The 19254-nt window shown below is 35.7% G+C and overlaps 1 protein-coding gene across 3 annotated transcripts in view; it reads left to right on the top strand.

Annotated features, from left to right (window-relative positions):
• LOC126876230 (probable serine/threonine-protein kinase dyrk2) overlaps positions 1-19254 on the top strand; it is a 264752-nt gene that overhangs the window by 165991 nt on the left and 79507 nt on the right. The gene's annotated exons all lie outside the window — the stretch shown is intronic.

Here is a 19254-nt window from a genome sequence, read left to right as displayed (position 1 = left end):
TTCCATATACTTTACATATTACATCGACATACTATAGCGAAAAGAATACGAGTCTAACATCGATAAATTATACTCAAGAAATTTCACCGAATGAATTTCTTCGCTCGTTGTGTTTCCATGCAAAATAGTTTTCAAAGATCTCGAGTGTCTTGTACATTTGAGAACCACTATCTTTCCGCTGACATACGCGTACGTACACAATGTGTTCCACCTACGTAGGAAAATGTCGATACAAGCCTGTTTGATTATCATGCATGTTGCGTTACATGGGACAGGAAGGGCTTTTTAATAATACCTTCGTGTTCGTTCGACACGTATCCGTTCACGGATGCGACGAAACGTTTATCGAAACATCGTGTTCGTATTGTACAGGGTGAAATTGAATATAAATAGGAATACGTTGCTGGATTAATTGCGTCGTGTCTCCCTTCTACTTTCATTTTTCTTTTTTTTTTTTCTTTCTTTTTACAGTGAACTACAGACACATAGTAAATAGGTTTCGTTGATAGTAGTTAATTTTTGGGAGAGACGTTAAGGGGAATTGGAAGGGGTAACGTTTCAATTAGAGAACAGAGAACAATTTAAATTATGCGTTTCGTTTTATTGAATATGTTACGATGTAATGAGGCGAACAGAATCGGTATCGTTTCACTTGTGGAAGAGAAACGAGTATTTCGTGTAGTTACGCGGTCTGATGAACCTTCCAATAATTTCCGTGTTGTTCTTTTCTTTATTTCAATTTTTCTTTTTCTTCTATTTTAGTTTGAATAGATTAAGATTGACGTTCTGAAGTAATTTAACAATACTTGTTATTTCTTACTGGCTTTATATTTTATTATATTCCTAGAAAAATATGGAATAATGGAATAATTAAATGAAATTTAATTAGATTAGATTAGATTAACAATCTATAACAGGAATTTTGTTTATTTATGAGAGAGAAAGATTATGTAGAGATTACGTGTAATTTGATACAATTTGTCACTTTAATCCGTAATCTAGAAACTAATAATCGTTATAACGGGAGAGGTCGTTTGACTTCGCTATAACGTTAGTAAAAAGTTCAACAAATTGAATTATCCAGATCTACGGCAAATAGAATAAAATTTAGGAATTATCCTGTATACATAGTCCAAGTATATACCTGTATTTATAACTTAAAGTCACATGGCAATATAGAAGATTAAATTTCTCCCACTTTCGAGGAAAATTCTGATCACGCGCCAACTACTCAAATAAAGAAAGTCGCGAAGAGGAAATAAAAGAAGGAGAAAAGAGGAAAAGTGTCATTGTCAAAAAATAGAAGTTCACTTGGCTGCTCTCCTGGGAAATGCGCCTTCCGTACGTAAATCGTTCTCTCGACCGAGTCGTTCGCTTTTAAATGATCAAGCAGACGAAGAAGTGCATCTCGAACGATTGTCCGATTGAACTCGAATGGGCTTGGGTGAATTTTAAAATCGTCTCGCGTAACTTGCCGTGGATCACGGCTCGTGTTTATGGCAGTCACGTAATTTCGTTGCATTACTCCGGCGGCGGAACGAGAGTCGCGCTAACGAAGACGAATCAATTATGTAAGCAACTGGGTCAGAAAAGTTCACGGTCAATTTCGCCCGTGGGATTGTGAGTACACAGAGACGGCCGTGATCGTGCAAGTAACTGGATCCTTGATACTCTGCCCGCGAAACTAAATGATTCGATTCCTTGAACCTCGTCCCCTTCAAGTGCCTCTGAATGTCTTTCCACGAAAGGCGAGCTTCGATTTGTTTTATTGGAACGACTGTTCGTTTTCTGCTGGTCTATTTTTGACACGACTTGTGCTAATATATGGGTGACCCAAGATACGTGAAGAGAAAGGGTTTGGTAATGGTATAGAGATATTCTTTCATTCTATATGCGAGCGAGATGAACCTGAGGGATATAGATGTGTAGAGATAAAAGAGAGGTAAAAGAAGGAAGGCAAAAATGTGTAAGGTTTAACAGATCGAGAAATTGAAATGTCATGTGCTGTAAGTATCAAAAAAGAAAATTTATTTTTTTGTGGGAAAGGATGTGAATTTAATGGGAATAAGAGAAAAAATGATAGATACTAGAATAATGTAGTTTCACGATTTTATTTGTAATTTTTATATTAGAACAGTGATTAGCGGAACGATTGGTTTATCAGAATGTCAATTACGGGAAACTTTGAGAATGGCTCATTTTTATTCGAGGGTTTTTTATTTTTCTTTGATATTAATATTTATATAGTAGTTTAAAATAAATCATCTCCTTTGACATAGAAACGAGATTGTTCGACTATTCGAACAACATATGTCGTAAGAAGTTCGAATAGTCAACTGCATTAACAATTTTTATGTTGCCACCACGGAAACAGAATGACACGACGAGAAATGATAAAGATAATGATAATTTGCATTACTTCGGACTTTGTCGATAATCAGCCCGGTCCATTTATGTATATATTTTTCATATTTACAGAAGCTTAATGTCTCCAGTTAGAAATATGCATCCGCCTGATTTCCATGTGAAAGCATTTTATTGTCTTACAATAATCGTATTCGCAAAGGAATGGAAATGAATCGAACCCTTGGGCACCTTTGTCAAAGTTCTCCTTGTGAAACTTGCATCGATAATTAATTCAAGACTATTGGCAGCAAGACCATTCCTTGCATAAATCATCGGTATCGATAAACCGACTACAGTAACGCGAAAATAATCGAGTTGAAAGTTTCTCAGAGTTTCGAGCGACCGCACAGTGCGGCATTTGAATGAGGATTCAAGACAAAAATCAAAATTCGCGGGCCAAGTACTTAGACAACGTCCGCACGTTCGCAGGCAATGTCCAAACGTTCGCAGGCAACGTCCGCACGTTCGCAGGCAACGTCCGCGCGTTCGCAGACAACGTCCGCGCGTTCGTAGGCAACGTCCGCGCGTTCGCAGGCAACGTCCGCGCGGTCGCAGGCAACGTCCAAACGTTCGTAGGCAACGTCCAAACGTTCGCAGGCAACGTCCAAACGTTCGCAGGCAACGTCCAAACGTTCGCAGACAACGTCCGCGCGTTCGTAGGTAACGTCCGCAAGTTTGCACGTTCTCATGTTCCACAGTGCGGTATTTGAATGAGAATTCAGGCTAAAGGTAAAAAATGCATACAATGTGAAGTTTCTCTGAAACTTTATATTAGAAGATCCGACGCGAGTAAAAATCAGTTTTTCAAATCTTTATTAGTATTTTCCATGTTGCCTGGCTCAGTTTAAATATCTTTATTATTTATTTGTTTCTCTAATCACACACACGATTACTTTTAAATAAATAGTACAGATGCCAGGAACAATCTCGCCATATTTTCATACGTGTCATGCAGAAATCATTTACTCTCCCTTCCATTTCGTCAGATACTGTGGTAAAATTTAGCGAAGAACAGAGTTTTTGTATAACTTTTAAGATTTTCTTGGAATAAGTGTAATTAGAAATACACTCTTCGATCAAGTTACGATTACTGATAGATTTCGCTAAAGAAATAAACAATATTCAGTATAATAGTTTGTAGCAGGAAAAAATTACACAACAATGTAATACAATACCTTCTTGACATAAAACAAACAAAATTACAGGATAATTTGAAACGCTTTTTTTTTATTGTACTTTAAAGAAAGAACGAAATTTTTAAATTGGAAATTAAATTTATACATATCTTCGTTCAGATTCTCTATATTCAATGTGTAACACTGTTTAACAAGATTTGACAAACAAGAATGTATAATGGATGAGCGAGCTAATTTTCAAGTGATGAGATTTTCATGTATAAACGGTTTTTAGTAATCCTCTATCGATTTTTGAGGAAATTATTCTTTACATTTATATTACTTGTTTATAGACTTATAATATCATCGGATAATAAGATCAAAATCGAACAATGATTATTTCGATTTTACTACATTGCATGTCGCGCTGTGAATCATCGTGATAAAGGCGTTTCAGGATTTTCCAACGGAGAATATATCGCTCTTTAGCGAAGGATACTTCCTGTTTTTACAGTTACGATAAATTCTGTCACACGCTTATCTTTGTTTCCTGTCGGTGGTTTTCTTGTCTACGCTCGAAATATGCGAAAGATAAAAAACCAGGTAGCCGATACCAATCGTGTTTTCCTTTGGTTCGTAGCCAAGCTCGCCACTTAACGGAAGAACTTTCCGCACGTTTCATCGTGTATAATCTATTCGGTTTATAGTTTGTGTAATTTAGCGTGATTTAGAGGAAAAGTACGTAGGAAAATTTTATTCAGTTTTATTCAATTTTAGCTGAGCTTGGATCGTGTCATTGCGCTTAACGAAATATCTTTCGCGCGTTTCACTCGTATAATCGACATATAATAACCAGTATAATTCAATTTATAGAGGTAATTACCGTAATTTAGAGGTAATGTGTGTAGGTAGTTTGATTAAAAATTTTACTCAATTTTATATGGCGTTACGATGAGTTGTTATGTTTAATGGAAAATCTTCCTCGCGTTGTACGATGTAAAATTCGGGCTACGAAAATAATTATCGAAAATTTGATTGAACGGTGATTTCGAATAAAATTGTTTAAGAGATCTGATCGAAATTTTATTCAATCTTATGTATCTATCTGAGTTTGATTCATTGAAAGAGTTCGTTTGATTGAATTTTTTTACTATAGAATAAAACTAATAAGAATTCACGATCACGGACGTAATCGGTACCAATTATTATGAAGTACCTTCCCTATAAATAGAGTTCGGATAAACGAAGCTCTATTTACCCGTATAGTATAGTTGACGCATCAAGTATTGTTTGATGCGGCAAATATAGTGGCCATGGGTGTCTTGTCACGAGAAGTCAAAGTTACTTAAAGTTTACGAGGAAATCGATTGATCATTGATGAGAGGTCAATAACGAGTTGTGTGATTAAAGATTGCGGTTATGAGATCGATTATGGTCTTATCATAGGAAATCAAGGACATTTGCAGATTATCGAGGTCATGACAAATTTAGGACAAGGTCATTCAAAGATTAAAAGAAGATGGCCGGGTCACGCCGAAAAGGAATGAGAACGGTTGAAGGTCATCCAGGTCATCGAAATTTTCGGTCAAAAGATCGAGGTCATTTAAAGCTTAAAGAAGATCGTCGAGGTCATGAAAAATGTAAGTTATATTGAAAGTTGTGCTGGTCCATGAAGATTATATTGCAAGAGTTCAAGATTACTTTAAAGATAAAAGAGATATTTGTCAACATCGTGTCGTAAGAATTTAAGGACGCTTGAAAATGAACGGAAGTTAGTTATTATTCGCTACTGTAGTAATGAAATTCAAGGAAGCATACAAGTTCATTGTGAACATAAAGTTCGCTTAGAAATTGGATATTACAGTGCAATCGTTCTACAATACGTCGTTAGGAAGATAACGACATAATTACAAGTATGCAGCATGAAAGCATGTCTGGATTTTTTTATGGAAATTGTCGATGTAAACGAAACATTCTCGCGATTTAGTATTTTCATTTACTTGGTATTATGATAGTACTTTTCTTAAAGAATGCGGATATTAAAATTCAGAGGATTGCATTCTATTTTAAAGCGGATGGTTTCAGAGTCACGATATCTCTCGCACTGATCTAGTGCGATTTATGAATCCTACATAGTTTACAACCATCTTAAATATTTCGTTGTAATATTAAACGTAGCGTGTCGTGTTTATTTTTATAATTTATTTTTACTATCAACGGAGCTATTTATTTTCCGTGGATGTTTGATGTAACTGATAACCCACACAGTAGCTGTTTAATTTTTTTAAAGAATAGTCTCATGTATCGTTTGTCTCATGAACTTACAAACTCAGTGTTCCTATACGTAATAAATGATCGCGAACGAATTATTAATATTACGTTGTATAATTAGCAAATGTGTATCGATTAAAGATATTCTATATCCGATGTGTAGTAGTCGTATGCTGCTTCTACCACTTACATAATTAATTTAAAACGACGAACTCTAATGCGGCGTTCGCGTGTTATCTACATGTTTACATGTACTTTGCTTTTTTCAACGAACAACACAAATTTACAAACTTACATTTCTAAAAACTAGTTAAATAAAGCAAAATTTATTAAAAGGTTGTCTTTATCTCTTTAAACACATTGATCAATATTAAACACGAAATAAATGTTTTGAACACATTGCAAATCCGAAAATGAAAAAATTCGAATGAAGAAATTCGATATATTATCGAGATATTAAACTTTAATTCTCATCACGTTTTTCCGATTTACATACCTTTCAAAAAATCAATAACAGGTGTACATAACATTCTAACAGTTGTTTGACATACTTCAAGCAATAAATATAAAACAGGATGTGCCAAGAATCGTAGCAATCGCTATTGCAGTTGCCTGTAAAAGGAGACTGTTACCAATCGAAATCACGGTTTTATCCGCGATCGATATCGTTTGTAAATAACTGACACGACGGTGAGTTAGTGGCAGCGGAACTCCGTGTTTAATCGATTGTTTTTAGAGCGCAATAATGAGCGTGTCTGATTAAGGTATCGACGCGACGCTGACAATATCTTTGCTAGGCTGATGCATTCCCTCGCTTATTCTCACGCCTATCGAACGGTAGCGAATACAAATGTTTACTATTTGAACAAGCAACGAGGAAAGTGACAGTAGCAACGCAAGGATATCGAAGATCGCGTTTCTTACAGTTGTCGATAAATAAAAAGACGTCGATTTGCAAAATAATCGTACGCATACGCATACTACCTGTGATTATTCGAACGACGTCAGTCGTCTTTTGAATAATTTAAATTTAAAAAAACAATTCAATTAGCAATATGTGTATTAAAAAATATTTATTGCCCATAATAAGTCGTACGCGATAACTACATTGCGGATATTTATGCAAATTCGTGTTTATATGGTGGTAACTAATGAAAAGATAAAAAGTTTACATCGCCAGTCATACAAAATATTTCCTTGCCGAAGGAGGCTTTTCTCGCTCGAATCCAAATCACGATTTCATTTTGTTCAACAATTATACCGTAATTACCAACGTCTCCCTAAACCGCCGCTAATTCGCTGTACAGCTAAACGCTGCTTTCTACTTCGACTCGAAGAAACTACACCAACATTCCGATAGTAAGAACGTTTAATAAATCCGGCAAAGTGAAACCTGAATCGAACCTAATCGCCTTCCGATACACGCATATTCAAATTTCTATTCGATACTATTCAATTTCCTGAAACGTAAGGCAACCCAACTGCAGTCTCGTTAATACATCTATCGAGAACCTCTTTCGTTTCTTGATATATAATTGCGGTTCGATGCTTTACGATTTCTCGGGTGCTCCATCTCCCATTTGGTTACAACAACGAGACGGCGATCGATCGTGTGAAAAGAAGGTGTGCCGGCTTGATTCCATGTCAATTATTCCCGGTGTCAACCTATTAATTAACACCCGTGTCCTGTAACTTTCTCTGGCGGGTCGTGATTGTTCGAGAGGCTCGAGAGGTTCGACAGAACCACCGCTAAAGCGGAACCGTTTCGTTCACTGAAATGGGTCGTCGCATGCCCGTCCCGCGAATTAATTAGCGGTCGAACAGGAAGAACGTCGCCGCCTAATTTGGCAAAGACGTCTAACGAGCGGTGTTTAAAGTGATGAATGGGCAGATGATGGTCCTTGATTAGGAGCTTAGGTGCAGCGAATGTTGGAAATTTGGATTTTTGCGGTGAAGTTTAACGCTTTGCGGTCCTAAGTAGAATTAGCCTCTGTTTTCGTTCTCTTTTAGCGAACGTAAAATAGATTTGTTGTATCAAAGTTTAGTCGTTTTTAATTCGATCGTTTCTGAGAAATAGATATATTGTTAGTAGACTGCGAATTTTTATGCAAATTCATATTTTTCAGAACTCAAAGATGATTGTAAAAGTATAATACATAGCAATATAATCATAAAAATAATAAATACACCCATATTATATTTCATATTTTATATTCTGTGGAATTTTGTACTTTTAAATATCCTGTAAATGCATTTTTCCTATAAATGCAATTCGAAGTTTAGTTGTTAATTACGACTGCTACAGTCAAATTACAAAAAGCCATTTTGCGGTGACGTTTGAAGAGAATTAAGATTGATTTCCGATCGTCGATATAAAAACTATGGAATATAAAATTTGTTAGTTCTTCACAACATTTAATAGCGTCGGTATGGATCCAAATTATTGCTATACCGATTAATCAAAAACTTGAATACTTTGCTGAAAAATTCAATACCTGCTGTCGTATAATCCAGTAAAAGCGCGTGTAACATGTGAAGTTTCGAAATGACATTTAAAAGTTGGAGTTGATCTTCAGCCATTGATTGGATAGTTTGATAACATGAATTTTGATATTTTGCAACGACCTCTGGCGACGTCATCGCTGGCCTAGATCAGAAATTACCAGCTTGACGTTAACAACTCGACCAGGTAGGAGTAGTGTGTTGTTTGAAAGCTCGCGCCACGACGATAAATATCACGATGTTGGAAAGTATGCGGCCAGAGTCACGGCTTGCAATGAGAAAAACTATTTCCATCGTTTTTACGGAGCCATACGTTATCTTGCTGTCGATTCGTATCGTTGTCGGAAACTTTGTTTTCCACTCCACGTTGGAACGAAATTTTCCTCGTCATTTCAAAATCTGTCACCTTTTTCCGACGAAGGTTTAATGGATAATATTTCCAACTCAATGTTAAACTCTAAATTGAATCCTTTAAAGGGCGAAACTTGAACGTATATTTACGGCTTTAAATGTATTGATCGCAATTAAACATTTTAATATTCGAAGAGTTATTTGATTGGAAATTTTGCGACGTTCGTGAATCAGTAATTGTAGCGAATGCTCGATTACGGGAGATCGTTAATAGCAAATTGCACAGCTACTCGTTCATATAAATTCGCTAGTTAGCTGCGAATTCGCGTTGATTGGACGCGTGTCCCACCGGGCTTTCGGAGCCTTGACGTTAATGGAATTTACAAGTTCAAGCTGATGGGCCAGAAACAAAAATAGCTCCCTTGGATGCCCCGTTAGAAATAATTCACATCTTCGGTTATCAATTTCTTCACGACAAAATTTACCTATTTCGTTTCATCGTCTCACTATAGTTTCGTTCTGTTTCATATGTTTCAATGATTCGGTATAATTCAGAAGTTATTTAAATTATAATGTAAGTAAATTTTATTATTTTTTGCCTGGATTCGTCTTTTTTGAATATGCTTGAAATTAAAGTTTTATATTTATGTCGATTTACATATACTATGAAATTATTTAATTTCGTAGAAACCAAGAGGCTTCTGCTTTCCACGAGCAAAGGAAATAATCGAAAGAAAGTTTGTCTGGGAATCAGAATTGAACCAGTCGTTGGAGGGTGAAGAAACGAATAGAAGGCAGTTCTCGAGGTATCGATGAATCACGAGAATCTCTCGTGTGCAGTAGACAAGGTCTCTGAATCGTTGTATTATGATACAATGCCAGGCGTGGGCTGTGAAGATTCGCAAATCTAATACACGTGGGCGTTGTGCGTGGATGCAATATTAATCGCTCGTAAATGAGAATTTTGCCGCATTAGACGTTAACCCGTGAAGTCTATTAGCCATGAATATTACAGCGTTTCTCTCGTCTTCTTCTTTTTCCAATTTCAACTCCTTTTTATTCCTTTTCCAAGATATCCATTTAACTTAAAGCATAAATAGAATTTAAAAAAAAAAAAAAAAAAAAGAAACAACATATTAACGCATTCCATGTGAGAGAACTCCTACGATTCCTACCTTTCGTGGCGAAAATAATTAAAAACAATATTTTTTACTTAATTTTCCTTAAAGGAATAAGTAGAGCACGCGTAAAAATTGTTGAAAAATATTTAACGAAAAGATAATGTGGAGACATGTATCGACATCGTCACTGAACTCCATCCTCCTCGATACTTGCATCGATTTCGCACTGAACATGTTTATTAATCTCGTAATAAATATTTCTCAAATTAAACTCAAAACCAGCCATGAATAATATCAGTTCAATTTACGACTCGCAATGCAACCGGAAGTAGTTGAGACTATTGGTCGCAGAAAGTAGACTGACCCGAGCGATACATATCTCTCGATACGGTACAACAGATTCGCTATCGGTTCCGCTTATCGGCGACCACGATAACAATGTCAAAGGATCACGCGTCCCTGGTGGTCGCAGGGACACACATTCAGAAATAACCAAGTTGAGGCAAGTGATTCGAGTTTGAGAACCACGGCGAGATTCTCGAGTGGGCGCTAAACATGTTTACTTACAAGATGCAACGATCCGAGATTCACACGGATAGGAGAGTAGGTACTCACAAAGTCCATAAACGCCTGCTTCGTGGCGACTATTCTTCGATACGATAAAACGAGACTTTCGTTTCTCGCTTAGGTTCTTAGCGTCATTTGCATACAGTCGTATCTCCACCTGGTCGCCAAGTAATCGACTCTGTAATCTTGCTTATCAAACATAAACCGTGATTCACATACGAGCAGTGTATTTTTATACAGGTTCGATATTCTTGTGTATCTTTGAGGAGGTTTCGAGGCGGTTGGTGCTGATGGGAGCAACGTAGTGGTAGAAATTAGAAACTGACCTCTTAAATAATTTTATCAAAGAATATTGCAGCAGCCAGGAGAATATACCGTTCGCTTTCCATATAGTGTTCGTATAGTGCTTTTACAGGATTACTGCGTTTTTTATCCGCATTTCAAAAAATCAGAAATTATATGAAGTTGCAAAGATCTCTAAGCATCTAAATATTCCTTGATATTCTCTAATACTAAAAATTTGGTCATTTTTATAGATTGGTAATTATAGATTTTATAGATTGGTAATTTTTTATTCTAAGAAAATATCTCAGTGTATTTTACGAATATTCTATCCACATCTAAATCACACGATAGTCATATTCAAACGATAATTATATTCTTTGTGTACTGCCCAATATACAGGGTGGTTGGTAATTGGTGGTACAAGCGGAAAGGGGGTGATTCTACGCGAAAAAAGAAGTCGAAAATGTAGAATATAAATTTTTTTTTAATTTTTTTTTAAATTCTTCCATCGAGACAACGATCTATAGTGAGATCCGCTATAACGTACCGCACGCGTACCGAGCGAAAATTCAAAGTCGATTTTCTCGAAAACAAAGCTTCAAACGAAAAATGTTTATTCTAAATTTTCGACATCTTTTTTCGCGTAGAATCACCCCTTTTCTGCTTGTACCACCAGTTACCAACCACCCTGTATAATACCACCAAAGGGTAGAACGACCGCACTTTTTATTTATCCAAGCTTTCTTATCTACCTAATTGTTAATCTATCAACTGACATACAAAAGAACTATCTATATAGATAATTATCCGCTGAACGATCTAATCATATCGATGAATTGGCACGTTTCACTTAGCTTGAATCATCGCTGATTCAAATGACGTGTTGGCGCATTACTTCTTAGTCCATAGATTATTTAAAGCAACTGTACATGTTTAGAATGTTTTATAGTTTATTACATACTACGAGGATGCGACTCAGTGGTCGATAAATCATAGCGGAATTCCACTGGCGCTATACCACGTTGTATGATAAAATATCTCAAGGTTAAATTAAACGCTAATAAAACGGTGGAAAGCGTGCTGTGCTTCTTTGAAAGTTCAAGTTTCATGAGAAAATCCCTCTAGCGAGACCTTCGAAAAATTACAGCGAAACGAGAACGAACTTCTTGCAAACGACGCGACGCCCGTTTCATATCTTTTCCCTAATGCTATTATTTAATACCTCGGAGACCTTTTAGACTTACAGGTTCGTCCTTTACATTCTGACGTCTTTTTCAATGGCAGCTCGTGTCGACTATAGAAAGGTCACCGTGGACTTATTAATACTTCCTAGGATATTTTTACGTTGAATTGGTCCGATCATTCTCTCGATTAAAAAAAGAAATTTACATATACATGTTCGCGTATAATGTAGAAAGATACTGCACGGAGAGATTCGTATTAATATAATCTCATCAATTATAATACTTTCCCATAAATTACGATAATTTGATTGTTATAATTGAGCAATTATTATATCGAATAATTGGAAGAAAATTCTTCCTCCATATATTATATTTCTGTATATATTCGTACATTTATATGTCGGAGATGAAAGGAAAACCGGAGCCTTTCCTTTGCAATTTTGAGGAAGCCTTCTAACGCTTTAGCCTAGATTTTATCATAACTGTAATTAAGCAATTGTCATTTGTAATTGTTTGACATTTATGAAAGCGAAAGTGGGTTTGAGGTGACAACTGGTCGCCGAACGTAGCCACGGTCACGGGATAAACGTTTTGCCTGTCGAAGGTGTGGATCGGTTGTATTGTTCTCCCTAGAAATCACATAGAATTGTACTTTAGAGATGTCGATATAATGGGACACACGTTGTATTAGGAATCAATCTCCAGACAGAAACTGCCTAGTAACGGCGTTTGGATCTTTCTCGATGTTTCCAAAGAGTATACAACAAACTTTTGACAGAAATTGCCTAGCAACAACAATTGGAACCTTCTCGATGTCTCCAGCGAGCATATAACAAACAAATGCAGTCGTATAGCGAAAAAGATTTTCATCAGATATTCATTCGTGTGATCGCCTTAGAAAGTAATACATCGAGCAATTTACCGAGTGTCTCAGCAATCGTATTTTTGTGTTTAAAATTATTCTACGCATAGCAAAGAGTTATCCCGTTGACCGTGGATTCGTTTGAACCCCGGAAACATTGTTAATAGCGTTAATTAAATTCATTATTCGTTAAACCTATCAATCGTTAATCTCATTATTCGTTAAATTTATTATTCGTAAGACATATTATTCGTACCTCTTATTGTTCGTTAAACTTATTATTCTTTAATCTAATTATTAGTTAAACTTATCGTCTGTTAATCTTATCATTCATTAAACTCAATATTCATAATATTTTGTAAAATCTTGTATATTCGCGTAAATATAATCTCTGTCTCGTAAAACGATGGCTAACTCAAACGAAGAATCGTTACGCACCTTAAATCCTAATGATAACCCGACATATAAGATATAATATCGGAGGTCTCAAAATTAGACAATTGAACCTATTCTTACAATTTTATTCTATTAGATTCTCAGTTCGATTTTCAAAGAATAATACTTTAAGCAATAAATATCTTTCTTTTTTCAACGAATATAATCTATCCTTTTTAGGAAACAAGAGAATAAATCGTTTCTCAATGTGATTTCACTTAATGACGTGTCACGCTCCTTTCCTTGCCTCACTAACACGTTCGTCGCCCAGCGTGATTCGGCTAAGTTTCCTGCGGGACCCAAATCCGACCGCCGGTACGCAGAACGTAAATAGAACGACAAGCGGTAATTCATTGTTTATCGCCTTCGATTCACTGTTTATTGTCTTCGATTCATTGTAAAGAATATATTTAGTTCTGAAATGGAGAAAGCGATAAACTTTCCAGCTAGAGTATTCCGAGGGATCTTATGGCAGATATGTCAGATCTTTGATTTAGTCGAGAATCATACATGTGAGACGTACATTAGTGATTTTTTCATCCTCAAAATGTTCAGTAAACAGCGTGAAAATATATTTGAAAGTGAGGAGTGATGACGAAGTAGTGAATTTTAGAAAAAAAATTATAAATAGAATTTCATCGAGTTCGAATATTAAGGAAGCATGTGCAAGCGAAAACCTCAAAGACATGTTGGAGGAACTTGCTATAAACGAAGAAGAGAAATTCGACTCTATTGATAATTCGTTGAACGATATTGAATGGAATGAATTCGCTAACAGGCAACAGACATTTCCGTTCACCGGAAAATATGATTTGCCGTCTGACATTAGCGCAAGTGAAGTGTTTTCATTATTCGTTAATGAAAAAGTGATAAGCCTTTTAGTCACAGAGACTAATAGATATGCAGAGCAAAAATTACACCAACATGAAGTGACCGGTCAAACTCGACATAAGAGGTGGATCGTAGGTGTGATTCGAAGTGTCCAAAATCACGCCAAATGTGTTTGGAATGTTTTAACGAATACCATGAGATATAGCATAATGTAATATTGTAATTAATAAAATTAATATTAATTAATTATTAATTTAAAATTAATAATTAATTAATTTAAAATTAATAATTTATTAATAAATTAATAAAAAGTATGGTACAATGTGTTTTTAATATTTTTATGTTGTATAAACTATATATAATATTGTATATTTAATTAACTCGAACAAGAAGAGCGTCACCATACGTTACCATACATATGTGCAACGTGGCGATGAACGTGCTAACTGGTTTTCTAATTCTGAAACGCGATGCGTACATATATATCAAATTTACTATTTGTAAAGAATCATATATGTACATTACGTATTAATTCAGTACCCTAGAACTATGTTCCATAAATCATAAGAACCAAAATGTCTGTTTGGTTTCAACTACCATTCAACTATATGCAAACTCTTCTATATGTATATCACATATCATAACCCGTTCTCACGCGACATCATCACGTGTCGCCTATCCCATGAACAAAGAAGACAGTTGCAATTGCGTATGTGTGCAGGAGCATGATCACGCGAACTTTGACCGTCCCCTACGGTCGTTGCACGACGTTCAATCTCCCTTTGGTGAAAGAAGCATTCGCGTTCACGCGGCAAACGTTCTTCAACACGTGCCAACGGGACCCGCCGACGCTCGAACACGAGTATACCGTACGAACGTACGTGTAAACGCGCGCGTATGTGTTTATGTGCATGTATTCACGGTTGGTTCATTCATAAAAGCGGAACTTCCTGAAGTACGCGGACTCCTCTCACCTGGTCGTCATGACGACGTGTATTTTCATTCATAACGAGGACCGCGTATTACGCACGCACGCCGACGGAGATTTCCTTGGTATGTGAGTCACTGTGTAATAGTGCTATAAAATAGTCGCGGATGAAAGACGTTTTGTCAACAAGAAGCCTGGATTATCGTCAGAGAGCCGCGCAAATACTATCGGCACGTGTTACGTAAGCGTTTGACGCGGTGCACAGTAAGACGTGACGATTTTACCGTGCGATTAGTTGGAAAGATTCACAGATTTATTTGGTTATATGCGAAGTAACGGCGGATAGTATTATTGAATTTAATAATCATCGAGAGAGAGAAAGAGAGAGAGAGAGAGAGAGTAGAAAATCTAGAAACGCATTTTAAAACTTTTTTGCCGAATGTTCCATTGGCTGCTAGGAACTCCATTTAAGCTGTTATAATGGCGTGTGCGCTATTAACGGCAATTTTCAGGAATTTTGGATAACTGAAAGTTATTGGAAATTATACTCTTAACAGCTTCGAATTTACGAAACTTTAACAGGCTCATAATTATTAACGGCACGTTGTATGAATATTTTATATCATATTTTCCATGATCCTAGTATTTAATTAAGTTGAACAACGTTATACTGTACAAATTACAAATTAACCAGGGAATGAAATTAAAGAATTTAATTGCCGATCCTGTAGCTAATTAGCGTGTAATTAAAACCACTCTACAAGTAGCGGATATTTTTTCTGAATATATATATATACATTCGTAAGTATGAGAATAACGAGGTAATAATTGTTAAAGTAAACGAATTAAAAGTCACCATTTTACGATAAGCCATGTGATAACTGGCAATCATGTATATACCTCGTTATACCTCTGCTAGAATTAACTATATTTCTAAATTCACTGTCAATATCAAAATTCAGACAGCGAAATTCGATATGTCTGTTTTTTTTTTTGTTTTAATAAATTGCTGCACATAAACGCATTTTTTCATAGACAAAATACCCTTAGAATTACAGTCAATAAGTAATTACTCTTTTCCATACTTAGGTACGTCTTTCCTTCACATTCTCACGGTGAAACAAATTTTTATGGCATACTATAATTCAACAAAATTCCAATTTCTCCTTTACAAACATTCCTACGTGACTTCACCAAACAATAACCTTCTATTATCTTATGTTTCCTTTGTATAGACTTATTTTCACGAGAGTCGACTCCTCTTACCCCGAAATGTGCAACCACTTACCTACCTGCCAGTTAAGTTCGGTCGTCAAAGTTCGACCGTTAATGGTCAAACTGCATTAAACCTGATTCACTTGGGTTCTAGCTTGAGCAGCTAATGCACAATGGAGGTCTAGTCGTCAAACAAACGAACCAGTCATTTCTTACTAATGTAGTATACGTGATCTTGTGCATTTCCTTGACAAATTCCGATGACGTTTGAAACCGCTACCTACGTTTCAATTCTTATCTCTCGCGTCCACGAACGCTTATCTGTCTTGGCGATACTTACATTTTTCTCCGAAAGTCACGTGGATGAAAAATTACATATGGATGATGAAACGTGCAACTTTTCCACTTGCATAATTTATTTACCTATTATTTATAGTTTAGAAATGTGTTGATTGGATGCTCTTTCGCTTATGGAAGCAAAGATTAAGGTTAATTATAGCTTCTTATTGTTTCAGAAAAGATAAAGAACAATAGGTGTAGATAGACTTCGCAAATAACAGTGGATTGTTATAAATAGATTCGGACAATGGTACACTGGTAGAATATATTATAATTATGTACGTATTTTGACAATAATGATAATTAAACGAAAGGAGACTTGTGAATATTAAGGTACATATACTGTGAATGTTATGAACAACTGTCGGTAACATTTCGACTTGAAAACCTGAATATAGATGATGATAAATTAGTAGAGATGATTTGATACTTTTCCAGAAGGTGGATAATCGATAAGAGTACGAACGAATGGGATATAATACAAAAGGCATTGTTGATTTGTTCGAATTATTTGTAAAGCAAATATAGTCAGGATATATCATTGTACGAATAATAATGTAGGAAATAAAACAAAAATATAAATGCTGAAAAATTGTAATTATTTATATTTAATAAACAGAAAAATTCCCATATAATAACTAAATAAAATTGAAAGTAATTATCGTTCCAATATAAGCAATATTAATCACATTCTCAATTAAGACATCTTGAGAAATGCAAATAAAAGAAAGTTAAAAGATCTAGCGAGAGGTACGTTTTTCCGCAACGAAAGTGAAAAATGTACGACACATGAATTCTCTCTATACAAGTATAATTATGAACTTTTTTTTCTTCCAAGTTACTTAACCTCGTCCATTGAAGAAACGATTCTAAACTACGAGTTAACTCATCTTCGCCTTGACAAGCTAAATCTGTGTCAATGAATGACTGAATTGAAAAATGAAAGGTGACTTGTCGGCGATTCCTCTGTATTTCTTCGTTCTTCGCTAGCCAATTTCCAGGGAATCTTGACTGGAACGTAGGACAATTATCCGCCTGACATTACATTGTATTACATTGTGGGAGCCGATATGACGTACGTTGCGCTTTGCAACATCCGGTTTTCTTTTATATTTCGCAGCAGACTCGTATTTATGAAACTTTATATAGTAAGTTGGCAGAATCTAATTTCTCGAGGCTATCAACCGTATTAACGATGGAACTCGTTCTTCTACGTAAACTGGGACAATAGAGAAGAGAAGTATCGATACCCGACCATTGTCAGTAAATTTGTAATATCCTGTGTTCGTCGTTGTTTCGTATTTGCGAAACGTCGCGAACGTTGCGAATTCCACGAGGATATTAACTGTTCGACCATGGCAGGACTTGTTTGGGGAAAATGGAACAGCTGGTTGCTCCTGAGAAAAAGAATCTGTTGAGAAATGTCGGCTGCTAATAAGTCAGACTGCATGTCTAGAACTCTGATTGGGAAAAGTTGAGAAATTCGAGGTACGGTACGTTGGCATTTCATGCGTGTAGAAAATATCGTTCGCGAGAAAACAGTTACTTGTATTTGTCATCGGATTAAATTATCGGTGATTAAAAATAGGAAATACATTGGAAATGAAAATCAGTGAGTGTTCGAGTTATATTTTCGTAATTTATATGTTTCTGAGAGATATTGTTCTAGTTATAATGGAAATAAAAAATTGACACGTGAAGAAGGTTTTCTATAACTAAAAAATATATATTTTATTCGTAAAATTATACAATTTTGTTACTTTTCATTTTATAAATATTAGATTTAGAATAAAGATATTCCTCTTTTCTAATTATGAAGTAAAAAAGAAAATTTGATTATAGAATAAAAATTTTGATTATAAAGAGTTAAAAGAAATCAACACGCATCTCTAATGAAGGAACTCTGTAGAATGGTAAACGTTGCGTTGAGTAAATGGTATTTCATGTCGGACACCGTCGAGTTACTACTAAACGGAACAAAAATGCGTATTTTTCCATGTCCCATTGTTAGCTAGTCGGTTGCACGACACCGTGACGAAGCGTGGCCGATGAGTTCTCCTGCTTTGCTCCATTTCGCTCTGTGCTCGTGGGCCTTTCATTTGCACGGCTCGTTTCTGTTCCTTTACATCCGATGTTTTTACGCTTCGAACAATTTCTTACGCGTATCGACGGCTACTTCTATTTCTAAACTGCACTCCTTCGGCCGATAAACTGCCTACGAGAATACGCGCGCTACTGAACACGCTTCAACTACGTGGCTTAAAAAAAAAAGACGAGATCTGCACGTTTAGAAGACCTTATCGTTTCTAGAGTCTGCTCGACTCTGGATTTATCTTTTACCTTGGGAAACACGGTGCTCGAGAAGTATGGATGCTAACATTTTGGCCATCATCTTTTCCGAGAAAATCAGCGCATGGTTGTTTCAAGAGATTTAAGTGGAAATGTAAATAGATTAGCAAAAATTGGAAAACGATGCTTTTTGATATTTTTGATATTTGTTGGAGAGAAATTTGTGAGGTATGTTAGTAAAAGTGAAGGGACAGAGGTAAATGAGATTTAAATAAATTGTAGATATATGCAAGTAAATAGAAAGTACATGGAACTAAATGGAATGATTTTAAATTTCTTGGAACTGCATATCGAATAGATTAGCAGGAAATGAGATACTAGTTATATGTAGAATTCTCTTTGATCTTCCACGTTCTTTTCTTGTATGATATTGCCATTGATATGATACCATTAATTTCTATATTTATGTTCTCACATTTCAATAAATTGCCCAGTTATGCGACGTAATCTCTTCGAAGCAATAGCATAATCAAAGGAAATAACGATACGATTT

The sequence above is a fragment of the Bombus huntii genome, chromosome 2 (genome assembly GCF_024542735.1).
Source record: "Bombus huntii isolate Logan2020A chromosome 2, iyBomHunt1.1, whole genome shotgun sequence".
In the NCBI taxonomy this organism is placed as follows: domain Eukaryota; kingdom Metazoa; phylum Arthropoda; class Insecta; order Hymenoptera; family Apidae; genus Bombus; species Bombus huntii.
Note: the sequence above shows the minus strand (reverse complement) of the source record. Positions and strands in the feature narration are given on the sequence as shown.